Here is a 15,568-nt window from a genome sequence, read left to right as displayed (position 1 = left end):
CAAAAGTTCCACAGGAACTTAAGGAAAAATTTCTTAACAGTGAGGGTGACAGAGCACTGGAACAGGCTGCCCAGAGAGGTTGTGGAGTCTCCTTCTCTGGAGATCTTCAAAACCCGCTTGGACACAGTCCTGTGCCATGTGCTTTAGGTGTCCCTGCGTGTGCAGGGGGGTTGGACTAGATGATCTCTAGAGGTCCCTTCCAACCCTAAGCATTCTGTGATTCTAAGACCTATTGAGCTGAAAAAAAAAATTTTTGAAAGGCGCTATAAGAAGCAGCAGCAATCTGTAGGGATTACGGCCTTCCTGAAAGTCGCTTGCCAGAGAATTTAAATGGGAAATTGGCAGAAATGCCATTCTGCTTAGGGGGCCGTATGTGAAGGGCCAGGTCTTACACTCTTCCATTCTACCAAGGGAGTTCTCCCGCTGAAAATGTGCTCACCCAGGGAGCATCATTTACTCCATGTAAGGTTATTGAGGAGTCCTGTGATTCTCTTACCTTTTCAGCCTGAGTTTTTCTCCTTGAAGAACACTACCAAGGAAGATGATAATAAGAGGAAAGATATACAAACCCAGAGAGAGTAGAGAATTAAAGATAAGCAGCAGAATGGTTCTTAATATAATATATAAACATTCCTGGAGAAAAGGCAAAGTATTCTATAACATGAAAAAGAGCTTAGATCTGTGTAGCTTAAGGTTTCAGAGCTGGAGAACACACAGCTACATGGTCATGGCCTTCCCTATCCCCATCGTACTGGGTAGGGAACAGCGGAGTTAAGCGTATGGCCATGGATACAGCATCACAGCAGACTCACAATCAAAGGCCAAGAACATCAGGGGAGCTACCTCTGTCCCGCGAGATAGGGATGTGACAGGAGATGTGGCTGAGGTGTTATGCTCATCAGTTCCCGTGACAGATGAACCCTGAGGCCACCATGACTGATACATAGCTAAGAACCTCCCTGAATTTCCAATGCAGACGCGTTTTGTTCTGGTCCACGGCTTAATTCTTTTCTTGTCTGGAAGGGAGGGAGAGGTGTGGGGGACTCTGAAGCTATGACTGTAACAAATGGTTTTGGAGGAGGCAGCATCTCCAGTACAGCACCGGCAGTAAAGGCATTTGGGGCACGGGGGCCAGTAGCATTTAAGAACAGCAAAAGCAAGGATAGGTATACTATTAAAGGAACTCTGTCAGATTAAATATCATACCTTCCAACAAATTAGCATATCTGTGTAATAAACAGATTATTAAAATCTAAATAGTTAAAAAAATCTAATTTACTCTCCTCTAACGTGTTTGCTTCCTGCATTGCTCCCAGCTTGCACTATTAAACTAGACTAGTCCATTTCACTTTTACTGGTAGTTTCTAGTTGAGTTTATTCTTGGCCTCTAATTCTGTGATATTACAAATTGCAATAAAGCCTTAAGGCTTCCAACAGGTCATGGCACTCTTGTGCTGAGCGCTATGCTAACATAATAAATAGCAACCCAAAAGTACACATAAAAGCAAGCTGTTACAGATGAAACAGAGGGGAAACAAAGAGACTAGGACTGCAACAAGACAAAGACTGTTAACGATATATATACAGTGTGAATGTATGTGTGTATATACACACGCACCTGTACCATATATATTTACTATATCTGCAGTAAATATTACATTTTTCCAATATATATTGCACGTATGAGAGATATAGCCTATTACTAGTCATGATCACTTTGCCACTCTTTAAGCTATATTTGGTCCTTGAATGTGGAAATATTGGGGAGAAGACTGGCTCTCCTTAGGGGCAGCCACTTGTGCTGCTCAATATAAATCACATGTTATAACAATGCTTTAAAACTTGAATTGAGCTTACACTTCATCTAGCCTTTATCAGCCCAAGGAGCTATTTGCATTGCATTTTTCAGCTCACAATTTCGACACCCAACCCATTAGACAACACATGTCTGTCAAGGAGGGTGGAGTTGAGAATAGTTTTGGAGAGAATAAAAAGGAGGAATACAAAGAAAAGCATCCTATAACATCTCTTTTTCAAAGAAAACAAAAATGTAAGGCTGGAAGAAGTTCATCTTAATCCCAGGATGCAGAATATACAGCTGCTAAGTCAAGAGTCATAGTTTGAATGACTGGCAACAACTTCAGCACTCATTCAATTACAGAAATGCAGATCTGTCAACCCAAACTCTTTGGGAAGGGAGGTTTGACATCTCTAAATTTTTTTTAAAAAAGTATATATACGCATTTGTATGTAATATCTTTTAATTATGTGTCTTTCAAAATTGTAATTATCATACTGAACAGTTCACAGTTTCCAAGCTCAAAGTACTTCCAGATTATCAAACAAAATTATTTCATTAACTATTTTCAAATATTTCTCTTCCATAGGATGAATATTTTACCAAACAAAAATATTCTTTATTCAAAAAAATAGGGGAAATAAATACATTAAGAATCTGTCACAATTATCCTCCCACATTTCTTTTTCATTTTTCTAACTCATAATGCTCTCATTAGATTAAAATGTAGACAAATCTTTGCTGGTTGTGATTTTCTCCATCTGGATTGTTGTCAGAGCTTGCCTGCTTATTTCCAAGCTAGCATGCTATTTTTGTGGTGGGGGGAGGGCAGGGCAAAATTTATAACAGCATTCTCTTTGGGATGCTGTTCTCATAATGAACACAAATTGTTCCCATTTATCATTTTGTGATGTAATCACATAAAAGCCTTTGCCATCCTCATCCCCATAAGGTATTGTTTTGCTGTATTGGATTATAATGACAAATGACAAAATCTTTTGCATGACTTCAACTATCACAAAATTCTAAAGGGATTGTTACTCTGTAACACTACCGAGGATGTCTGATAGAGGCATCCCATGCTGAAAGCCGCAGTTATAAGTACTCAGTCTGCCAATAACTCAGTTATACAGCACTGGCTTTGAGAAAAAAAATATATAGTTGTCCTCAGAACAACCCGAAACACCACAGGGAGTAAGCTGTAGTCATGTTACTGAGACATCCAAGTGAGAAACACAGCCAGGGGTTCAGCTTTGGGGATATTTTATTCAGCAAAGAGAACCCACATGGAGTTTTCAATATATCAGTGCTTTGAGGCTACAAGAAATGGGGAGTTATTATCTATGGGATTTGTTTGCTTTCTATCTTTTCAAAATTGATAAATCCATTCCATTCACTTAGGGCTGCCGAAACATGCAGAGCTCAAGTAAAATCTCATGGAAGAAAACAGTGCTCCACATTGTAGAAATGTGTTTACCACTTCTCAGGAACAGGCCCTGATGATATTTTGAGTATAAGAAACAAAAATCCTCCCCAGGGTTCCAGGAATAGACTTCACCATTTCACATTTCCCCTGGAGCGTCCCAGCAATTTAGAATTTGTCATGGCTTATTTGCAAACAAGAATGCATATAATTAAGAGACACAGTGCAGAACTTAGAACATTTAGTTTATCGAGCACAAGGTTTGCCACATAAATGAACTGCCCTTTTGGGAAAATTGAGTACAGGCATTTGTACAAGCTGACAAATAGCTGCTTAAGTCCTCAGGTCCCAAGTATCCCCAAAGAAGATGGGCCCTGAACTTCTGTCCTATGCAACTCTTTTGCTGGAGATTTCCTTCAAGTTCTATGGGCTCTTATCTCTTTACTCCTGTAAAAAGGAAGAGTCAGCTTTTCTGGTATCATTATATATCTTCATCTATATCTTAATTTCTGTGAATGATGAGCTAATGACTAAGAGACTCTGTATTCTTTTCTTTATTAAAACAAATAGTGATATATTTAAAAGGTACTTAATCTAAATAGCATTAGAACACATAGCTCCTATTAAAATATATTGCAAAAATCGTACATTTCCACTTTGCATTTAATTAGAGAACTCTGTAGGCCTAATCGGCCTTGAATATACACTGTTTTTATCTCTTTACATGAGTAAAATAAAATGGTAACATAATGCAATCCTCTAATTATGACATTGGCCCCAAATCAGCCACTGCATCTAATAAAAGTTCAGTGAATGTAGTGGTGGGAATACTGTGAAATCTTTCGTTACCTTTATAAGAGTAGAAAAGCAGTTGACACAAATCAAGCAAATCCCTTATCACTCAAGGAAGAAAATGTATGTTCCATATATTGTCCTGGTGGGTAAGCATAACAGCAAAACCCTTGCCTATAACTTACATGTTTCTCTGTCCATAAAAATGACTGAAGTGTTGAGTTGTCTGGCTACTCAGTGAAACAAGGCAAAATGAAGGGTCTTCCGTGAGGTATTCCTTGCCCCTCTCTTCTCTTCTGGTAACTTTTCTTAGTGTTTGTAGCCCTTGCGGTAAGCATCACAGTGATGACACTAACAGTGAAGAGATCAAGAAATAGAACCAGGAGGACCACATGCGTTTGCTCATGTTGAACTGACATTGACAGTGATAGTTTGCTCTTGAGTCCTTCAGCTTGTAAGCGATAGTCAAAACACTAAAATGACCAGTAGACAAGGCAAAGGAAAATCACAGGCACATAAACTTAGGATTCAAAGGGGTATTGGGAAGCTACCTAGTCCATTTGCTGCCCCTGTGCAAGTCATCTATAGTACTGGCCAAGAAGGCCAATGGGATTCTGGGGTGCATTAAGAAGAGCGTCTCCAGCAGGTCGAGGGAGGTGATCCCGGTGATCCCGCCCCTCTACTCAGTCCTTGTGAGGCCACATCTGGAGAAATGTGTCCAGTTCTAGTTCTGGGCCTCCAGTACAAGAGAGATATGGAGCTACTGGAGAGAGTCCAGTGCACAGCTACAAGGATGATCAGGGGCCTGGAAAATCTGCCCTATGAGGAGAGACTGAGGGAGCTGGGCTGTTCAGCCTGGAGAAGAGAAGGCTGAGAGGGCATCTAATCAGTGTATATAAGTACCTAAAGGGAGGGAGTGAAGAGGACGGGGCCGGCCTCTTTTCAGTGGTGACCACTGACAGGACTAGAGGGAATGGCCAGAAACTGAGGCACCAAAAGTTCCACAGGAACTTAAGGAAAAATTTCTTAACAGTGAAGGTGACAGAGCACTGGAACAGGTTGCCAGGAGAGGTTATGGCGTCTCCTTCTCTTGAGATCTTCAAAACCCGCTTGGACGCAGTCCTGTGCCACATGCTCTAGGTGACCCTGCGTGTGCAGGGGGTTTGGACTAGATGATCTCCAGAGATGCTTTCCAACTTCAATGATTCTATGATTCTATGATTATATGCCCCCAAAATGGGGACTTCACAGTTCTGCTAAACATTTTATTCTTTAGCTTAAATATCCTTAATGTGTGGAAGTCTTATGAGTGCCTGAATTGAATCTCCATGGCTACAAATTGGATTCCTGATCAAAGAATGCTCTTCCTAATAAGCACAAATGTTTTATGTACTTGAAGACTGCTATAATTGCCACTCAAGTCTTCGCCTCTGTAAAATAACTGAAGTTATTCCATCTTTCCACAGAAGTCGCATTTTCTGTATCTATCTCCAGTCTCTCTCCTCAGGCCCTTTTCTGCAGATCCATGGGACCAAATGGGACTGAGATGGCAGCCAGTTCTGAATAGCCAATATTTGTCTTATCACAAAAATGTCTAAAATCTCCATAGAAATAATAAATGGCGTAGCTGATTCTTGCTCTTAAAGAGTAAATAGGAAAGTTTGCATAGAGCAGTGTGTAAAGAGCAAGTAAAGGAGGAATGGGATCTAGGACATCTGTAGTTGGGTGAATTTCTGTTTTGAGGGTTTCAAGATCTGCCTACTCTAGCTGTTGGATCTACCAGGTAGAGTGTCAGGTAGAGTGTCTCGGTGTAGTACAAGGTTCTCAGTGGGTATGAAGTGGGGGAAAACAACCTAGACAGAGCCAGAATGTACAAATGCACATCTCTGATGCCTGAAAATGACATCATTTTAAATTTTCAGGGCACTGGAGTATCTATGGTGACAACATCATAATAATCCTTTGAATTAATGCACTTCTACAAGCAATAAAAATGTGTTTCAGCTGTTACTCAAGTTCCTACTATTTGGAATCCTTGGCATTTAGAATTCATAAATACATTCATCACTTTGATTTTGCTACTTGAGTTATGAATGAACACTTATTTACAGAAAACTTACTTTTTTCATTAGCTGAAAATTCTGTTTAACAAATTGTGACAAAACCAATATTTTTTCTCTTAAAATAGATCAACTTTTTTACAATATCTGACTTTATTACTGGCATATTTTTCCCTAGATGTGATTATCTGACATTTTTGTAGATCTTTTGCAGGAACGCTTTTGTACACTTAAGTCAAAAAATTGTAAAAAGAAAAATTATTGCATCCTTGCATTGAGAGCTGTTAGCCTATTTATTTAGAAAGAATCCTTATCATTATTTCATGTGCTCAAAAATGCAAAAAAAAAGCTGGAGAAAATGATTGTCAACATTTTTTAAAAAAAATTCAAAGAAAGCACAGAAAGGTGAAATTAAAACAGAGAGTTGGATCCTTTTATTATAATTAGTTTTTTACCATACCATTAATCCTAAGAAAATCAATGTCATTTTGTACCACATGTACAAATAACTGGAGGCTGACAAAATATGTCTTTTTATGCATGTCTTAACGGCCTGCACAAAGCAACGAACTCATTTCACAAGTTCTAGCCATCTTCCTTCCTAGGGCATGGAATGGAGGAGGCATGGAGCCCCACGATCCGCTCTTGCTACTTCCACGCATTTTTCAGTCATAGCCACCTATGATCTAAGTGACCTAAGAGCAACTCGGTTCTTCTAGGTCTGTTCTTTCAGTATCAATTGCTGTTCAGCCACTAGCCGGGTCTGATACAAAGCAAAGCACCAATATTTCATAGGAAACCTTTCTAAAAAGCACATATTTCCAGCTAGTTCCCCTTTATCACCTGGGAGATACTGGCAGATAAAAACCTCATGTCTGCCCAGGCCAGATGATCTCATTCTTTACAGCTTTGATCCTTTTTTTCTTAGCTCTTTGAGGAAGGTCAAAACAACCTGTTGTTCCTTCCCGGGCAAGTAATATTTCAAACTCTTGTCAGCTGCATTCTTTCAGCATTCAGAGATTTTCATTAATTACTCTCCTGTGCTTCTACTTTCTGAAAGAAATATCCTTTGGGTTACCCACAGCCTCACTAGCTGATTGCTCTGCAAGGATATGTTTATAAAGTTAATACAGTACTGTAATCCCTGCTTCTGTGCCACAGATCAGACCTCAATAGAGTATTTTTGAATAAGCTTTTATTCCAGTGCACAGGGACTATCACAACAGTATGTTCAGTTTCAGAACAGCTACAACAATTGATTATTCTTTACATTGTTGATTTTAAGCTACCCTTCTCAGCTGCTTTGAATCATAGATGATTCAGAGGGGATTCAGAGAGAGTTGCTGTTTCTTTCACTAGAACACTGTTTTGTACCTAGATCTGTTTTCACAGTTCTATCAGTCAACAGTAAAATGAGCATATTCACACCGGGCAATGGTCAGAGCAGCTCTTGTACAGCTACTTCCTCCCTCTTTGCCAACCAGAGCTAAAATAACTGAATAGATAGTCACATAGTATGAGAGTGGAAAAGCAAGTGAGAGGTCTGCAAACTTAATGGACAGAGTTTGTGGTGACCACTCTCTTTAAAAAGCGCATCTTTAATTTCATCTACATGATCACCTTGAAGAAGTCACCTGAAAATATCATATGCCATGTACTGTGCACCTATATACACCACTATATTTGATCAAGCTGAAAATGAGCATCGAATCTTCCAGCTGTTGCACCCTGGTGTTATTTGCAAGTCAACATGATGTTATTATTTTGAAGTAGTTCTAAAACAGCAGTTCTTTGTAAAGCACAAGCATAGCTAGAAAAATAGATGCATATGGCCTAAGCAGGGCACATTAAATATTTACGCAAACAACACTGGGCAACTAGATGAAAATGACACTTTGATAGCACATGTGTTTGAAGGCTCTGTTTATTGCTGGTAGGGTTTGTTTGCTTTTTTGAGGAGAGGCTTAAGTCAGAAAGATAGAACATCATAGGACTGGGTTACTGGGGTGAAAGTGTGCTCTATGTCTTGAAATAGATGTAACAGTCAAATATGGTCTACGTCTTAAAAATCCCAGTAAAAGTCCTAATTTATGCTCTCTTGTAATCACATTCAAGTCTTCTCAGATTTTACCATCTTCACTTACTGCTGCTAGTCATCTCAGCCGAGATACACCCACTGGCAGTGCAAAGGGGAACAAGCTATTCTTGCCTTAAAATGAGCTTAGCTCATTCAGTTACCAGACTTCAACCAACCAGACAGGAGCTAGTGCCTGAGGACAAGTGGAAAGCAAAGACAGTAATGTCTTAAACCACATAGATTACACCACAGGAGCACATGTGACTACATCCCAACTGAGGCTGGTATCTGTCACCAGCTGGAAAGAATCAATATCCACTAATCCAAGAACAGTCCTGCAGATCACAATTTACAGAGAAAATCTCTCACTTTGCTAAAAGCTCGTTCTGTGATTCCAGTCAAATTGTAATTAGCAGTATGTTAGTCTTCCCCAGAGCCATCACCAAAGTAGATGTGATCATATATGCTTCACAAAAGCACATTCATGCTTCTTTCAACAAAGTTTATAGAACATCTGATCATTTTCTGAAGACAAATACTATAAAAAAGCCAGATTTCAAAACTTGTGGCTGAAGGCCTTATTGATTCAAGACAGAAAATAGAATTCATGCTTAAATACTTAATAAACAAATTCATTTTGACAAATTATGTACTATTTTTAGCTTTACTCTTTACCATACTCAAAACAAATTATATAAATCATCTGTTCTCAAAATGGTAGAACCTCTGAATATGATTTTTTAAGGAATAGGTCTGGCTATGTGACAAAGGAATCCAAAAAAACTAAGCTTTTTAAAGGGAATAAATATGACACTGCAAAGCTATTGCGCAGTTCAAAGCAATTTAGCTACCAGGTTAACTAATTAAGGAAGTTGGACCTGAGCAAACATCTTTCCTCCTTTCTTCTCAGCAAGTTCCTTACTTTTTCTCAGCAATTCAAACAGTTTATGAAATCAATAGTGTGGCAGTTCACACTATTGCAAGTAATGTGTTGACTCTTTTCACTTCATGTTGTGTTTCTAGGAAGAGGGCAGCCAAAACAAAACACCTAGAATTAAGGAAGGACTGCTCCTTTCTCAGGTTAGTTCCACAGACTTAAGTAAGTCTGTATGGCAATCAGGGGTAATTACAAGACAGACAGGCAGGTATCATGAGCATTACCTCATCCTGCTGCCATGAAGACATGCCCATTGAGGGTAGCCTAAACTATTACAAAAACAGAGTCAAACTGAGAGTTAATGAAAAATGGACCTCTCTCTGCAGTCCTTTAGTCAGAAAGGGGAAAAAATAATAGTGAGAGGCTGTAATAAGGGAAATAGAAATGCAGTTATTTTCAAAAAAAAAAAGGATTTTAGATGAAAACAGTGAAGACTGGAGGAGGATATTTCCTTCGGGCAATCTCATCAGCAGCCAAAGTTGTAACAAAGTGTAGCTTTTTTGTACAACCATCTATCTTGGCATTAGGGTTGTAGAAAAATTGAAGCGTACACGCTGAAATTTAGTCTCTTCCTATTCTAAAATTCTTGAAAAAAAAAAAGAGACCCTACTATATAAGCTTTAAAAAGAGGTTGGAGGTACATGTGCCAAATGTGTAGACAGTTGCAAAATTACATATTTGCATATGGCAGTAGGTGGCTGAACACACATCTATGCACCTAAAGGATTGTTCATTTGCTCCGATTGAGCAGTGTCCCCCACAGCTTGCAATTAGCTGTTTTGATGTCTGCATAACTTCAGGAGATGGTGGTCCTTATAAGTGGAACCTGTATGCTTCTACTCCATTCTTCTTTTGTCATTCTATCTAGGATTAAATCATATGAAGACATCTTCCACCCAAGTCAATGGCAGCTCTAAGAAAATAAACCTTGAATGTAACTACAAGCAATGTAAAGAAACAGTATGGCAACTTACAGAAAACAGTTGTGTCTAGAACTGGATTCTCAAATTATCTGAATTAATCACTTATGTACCTACAAGGAGTAGCAGGTACTTACCTTTCTCACAAAAAGCAATAGTGAGTTCATTAAACTTCATTTTTCAAAAAGAGATAAATAAGTCATGTAAGCTTTGAGAAGAAATTGATTTTTGCTTTGCAAAGTAAATGACGAAAATCAGTGGACTGACGTACTGGAATAAATGGCTGCCAGTGTGTGCAACTGGTTACTGCAGAACGTACACAATCCATTTAACAGAAACCATGTTAGGATGAGAGCAAAATTCACAGAACTATAGAATGGTTGAGGTTGGAAGGGACCTCGAGAGATCATCTAGTCCAGCCCTCCTGCTCAAGCAGGGACACCTAGAGCATGTGGCACAGGGTGGCATCCTGGCAGGTTTGGAAGATCTCTCTCTGGGCACCCTCACTGTAAAGTTCTTCCTCATCTGGAGATGAAACTTCCTGTGTTTCAATTTGTACCCATTACCCCTTGTTCTATTGCTGCCACCAGCAAGAAGAGTTTAGCCCCATCCTCCCTACATTCTCCACTCGGGTATTTGTACATGTTAAGATCCCCTCTCAGTCTTCTCTTCTCTAAGCTAAGCAGGCCCAGGTCGCTTAGTCTTTCCTCATAAGATAGATATTCCAGTCCCTTAATCACCTTTGTTGCCCGCACTGGGCCCTCTCTAGAAGCTCCACATCCCTCTTGTACTGTGGAGCCCAGAACTGCACCCAATACTCCAGGTGCGGCCTCACCAAAGCTGAGAAACGGGGGAGGATTCCCTCCCTCGACCTGCTAGCAACACTCCTGATGCAGGCCAGGGTCCCATTGGCCTTCTTGGCCACAGGGGCGTATTACTGCCCCATGGTTAACTTGTTGTCAACCAGGACTCCCAAATCCCTCTCCGCAGAGCTGCTTTCCAGGTCAACCCCTAACTTGAACTGGTGCTTGGGGTTACCCCTCCCCAGGTGCAGGACTCTCCACTTGCCTTTGTTGAACCTCATGAGGTTCATCTCTGCCTAACTCTCCAACCTGTCTAGATGCCTCTTAATGGCAGCACAGTCCTCGGGAGTGTCAGCCACTCCACCCAGTTTGGTATCATCCACAAACTTGCTCAGGGAACACTCCGTCCCCTCATCTAAGTCATTGATGAACAAGTTGAACAGCACTGGGCCCAGTATTGATCCCTGCGGGACACCACTGGCCAGAGGCCTCCAGCTAGACTGGGCTCCATTTATCAGAAGCCTCTGAGCTCTGCCATCCAGCCATTACTCAATCCACCTCACTGTCCACTCATCTAACCTACACTTCAAGACCGTCCCCATGAGAATATTATGGGCGACAGCGTCAAAAGCCTTGCTAGAGTCAAGGTTGACAACATCCATGGCTCTCCCATTGTCCATCCAGCCAGTCATTCCATCATAGGAGACTATCAGGTTTGTAAAACATGACTTCCCCTTGGAGAATTCATGCTGACTACTCCTGATCACTTTCTTTTCCTTAACATGCCTATAGGTGGTCTCTAGGATGAGCTGTTCCTTCAACTTTCCATGGACGGAGGTAAGGCTGACCGGCCTGTAGTTTCCTGGGTCCTCCCTCTTGCCCTTTTTGAAGACTGGAGTGACATTGGCTTTCTTCTAGTCCTCCGGCACCTCCTTCACTCTCCATGACCTCTCAAAGATGATGGAGAGCGGCTGAGCAATAAGCCCTGCCAGCTCCTTCAGCAATCCTGGGTGCATTCCATCTGGGCCCATAGATTTATGGGTGTCCAGTTTGCCTAAATAATCCCTAACTCAATCCTCCTTGACCAGCGTAAAGTCCTCCTCTCTCCTGGCTATCTCTCTTGTCTCCACACTCTGTAGTTCATGGAGGACTAGCCTTAGCGTTACAGACAGAAGCAAAGAAAGCATTTAGTAACTCTGCCTTCTCTGCATCCTCTGCCACCAAGGCACCCTACAGATTCAGCAGCAGACCAACTTTTTGCCTAGTCTTCTTACTCCTTGGATTTATAGAAGACCTTCCTGTTGTCCTGTTGACATCTCTTGCTAACTCTAATTCCAAATGACCCTTGGCCTTGCTCGTTGCATCCCTTCATTCTCTGACAATGCTCCTATATTCTTCCCATGTGGTCTGGCGCTTCTTCCACATTATGTACGCTCTCTTTTTCTCTTTAAGCTTCCCCAAGAGCTCCTTGCCCATCCACACACAGGTTCCCCTGTTCCCCTTGCTTGACTTCTTTCTTGCAGGAATGCACTGATCCTGAGCTTGGAAGAAATCCTGCCTGAATATTAACCAACTCTCCCGGGCCCCCTTTCCATTTAGGGCCTTGGCCCAGGAGATTCTTCCAAGGAGGGCCCTGAAGAGGTCAAAGCTAGCTCTCATGGAAGTCCAAGGGTGCAAACCTACTTCTTGTCCAGCTTCCTCCTCGCCGGATCGTGAATTGCCACATCTCATGGTTGCTGCAGCCAAGACTGTCCCCAGCCCTCACATTTCCAATTAGGCCATCTCTCTTTGTTAGTGTCAGGTCTAGCAGTCCCCCTCCCCTTGTTGGCTCATCAACCATCTGCATCACGAAGTTTTCTGCAATGTTCTGCAGGAACCTCCTGGACTGTCTCTTCCTAGCTGTGTGATTATCCCAGCAGATGTCAGGGTGATTGAAGTCCCCCATTAGGATCAGGGCCTGGGATGTGTGGCTTCTTGCATCTGCCTGTAGAAGGCCTCATCCACTTCCTCGTTCTGATCAGGAGGCCTGTAGTAAACTCCGACAACAGTGTTGCCCCTATTGGCCTGTCATTTAATCCTCACCCACAGGTCTTGACCTGCGCTACATCTGCCCTTAGAGCTCCATACATTCCAGTTGCTCTCTCACGTAAAGAGCAACTCTGCCACCTCGCCTTCCTGATCTGTCCTTCCTGAAAAGCCTAAAGCCATGCCTGGCCACATTCCAGTTGTGAAAGCTGTCTCACCCTGTCTCAGTAATTGCAATGAGATCATGTCCAATTCCCCTTGTTTATTCCCCATGCTGTGTGTGTTTACACGGAGGTACCCGGGTTGGGCTCTGAATGTGCCTCTCTAGCTAGGACAGCTGCAGCTTGACTATGTGGACCTTTGATAGTTCTCATATTTTTGACGTTTTACCTCTCCAGGCTTTGGGTATCCTTCACAGGCTCTGGAGTTAGGCTGTTATGAGTGGCATTACAGGCCATTGCCTATCTTATCACCTGCTTCCCCAATGATACCCTCCCTTACCCCTCGAATCTAGTTTAAAGTCTTCTCAGTGAGCCATGCTAGCTCATGACCCAGGACGCTCTTCCCACTTTGAGAAAGATGAATCCCATTACATGCCGTCATGCCTGGTGCCATGTAAACCTTTCTGTTACCAAAAAACCCAAAGTTGTGACAATGACACCAGCCACGGAGCCACGTGTTGATGGACTGTATCCTCCTGTTTTTCTTTTATGTTCCTGCCAGAACTAGGGAGAATGAAAATGACCTGCATGCCTGAGTTCATGATCATCTGACCAAACTCCTTTAAGTTCCTTTTGATTGCCCTCAGGCTACACGCTGCTACTTCTTCTCCTCCCACATGTAGGACCATCAACGGATAATAGTCAGTGGGTCTACCAAAAAGTAGACCCACAAAAGTCTACCCCTGTAGATACACTTTTTTGTATCAAAAGTATACCCCTGTATCTTAATTTTATAAAGGATTCCCTAACAATTACCCCTTTATAAAATTAATTGCTAGCGAATTGTTAGATTAATAGGTTAAGGAAAGAATATGAAAACTAAAGGAAGGATTGAATGTTTCATCCTCTGGTATACTCCTAGCTTCTGGCAATCAGAGCATTAGAGAAATGAAACCTAGTTTCATTTCCCGAAAACTTCCTGAAACCTAGTTTGTAGCTGGACCTCAGCAACTCTTCTTTTTCCTTCATCATAATAGCTAACTCACCCATCACCGTTGTTTTTCCCAGGTGCATTACTTTGAACTGTCAGTTTGGATTTTATTCTTCTATTTCCTCAGATCCTCTGTTACCTTATGGTAATACATCTTCATGTGTTTACCTGTGGAAATCCCCCTTGTGCTTAAACCTGTAGGATTACTAGTGACCAGGAAGTTGCAAGCAGAAAAGCCTTTCAAGATGAAAGATGAATTTTGAAATGAAGAATTTCTATAAAACAAGTTAGCTGTGCGAGTCAAATGTTAGAGAAAGTACAAAAGGTAAGTTGCATTTTTTAAGCAGTAGTATACAAAATTTGATATTTTCGTCATTTGTTTGCCAACTGAAAAATAAGGCTGATGAAATATACAGTTTCAAAAACCACTGTGCTCTTGCTGGTATTTCGGAACATGGATTTTTCTTGAGATCTGAAGTTCGGCATGTGAGAAAGAGCAGGTATCGTTAACTGACTCACTATTTTGAGCTACTTTTGAAAAGTTGTGCTACATAAAACAAAAATATTTAAGAAGCAAGATTAGCATCAGGAGCTTTAGGGCTATTAGAAGCTTTTTGAAAAATCAGCTTATGGAAACTATTGGCTTTGAGACCTTTGAAAAATATTTTACTAAAGCGGTGTCTTTATGTTATAGTGAAAGAAGAATATGAGTCATAGTTTTAGATTGCTAGTTATGCTTTCAAAACAAGATCAGCCAAAAATAAAGGATGTTGTTGAATATTAAACACTTGGAAATAATGAACACACCATTCTGATCCCTTTGACATGTAACTTTAGATAAGAAGGAACTTCTGTATTTGGTCTTTTCTCAGGTAGCAATATGAGCTGAATTTCCTTTTCACAAGAGAAGAAGAGATGTGTATAGTTGTATTCAAATATTCTCTTACTACAATTTTGGTAGTGTAAAACATTCATTTTAATCTTTTTCTGCATAATCTTGATTGAGATGAAACAATATTTCTCATAAAGCCACGCATTTACATCATTACTATTGAAAAAATATTGAAAACAATTTGTATTAATCTGGGAACAAAAGCATTGCCATACAAAATGTAAGCTACAGCCTGTATTTCCCAGGAACTTACTAAATATTAGTAATTATTTGGGAAGAAGAAAGCAGAAAAGGGAAAAAAACTATAGGCAATAACTCGTATACAGAAAAATTGAAGCCACAAAGTTTTATGTTGTTGTTGTTTTTGTTCGTTTTGTTTTTTTGTGGGAAAATACAAGTTCTAAAGAGAACTGAAACTAAATATCTCCCAATATAATAAGAAAGACAGAGAGAAAATAGAAATAACAGAATAAGGCAAAAGAGCTAAAGATAGCAGGCACAGCTTTGGCCAGACATAGACATACCTACACCTATGCTGCCATGCAAGAAAGGACCAAGTCCTTGGAACCTGTTCTCATCCCAACGACATTGCCTATGAACAACATCTGCACTGGAAAGCAGTGAAACTGTGACTTAATGATGTTTTCTAGCACATACTAGAAGGATTTTCACTTAGAACCCAGACAAGC

Source organism: Tinamus guttatus, unplaced genomic scaffold (genome assembly GCF_059628265.1).
Source record: "Tinamus guttatus ecotype Peru unplaced genomic scaffold, ASM5962826v1 Tinamus_guttatus_pri_ptg000203l, whole genome shotgun sequence".
NCBI lineage: Eukaryota > Metazoa > Chordata > Aves > Tinamiformes > Tinamidae > Tinamus > Tinamus guttatus.
This window is presented reverse-complemented; position numbering follows the sequence as displayed.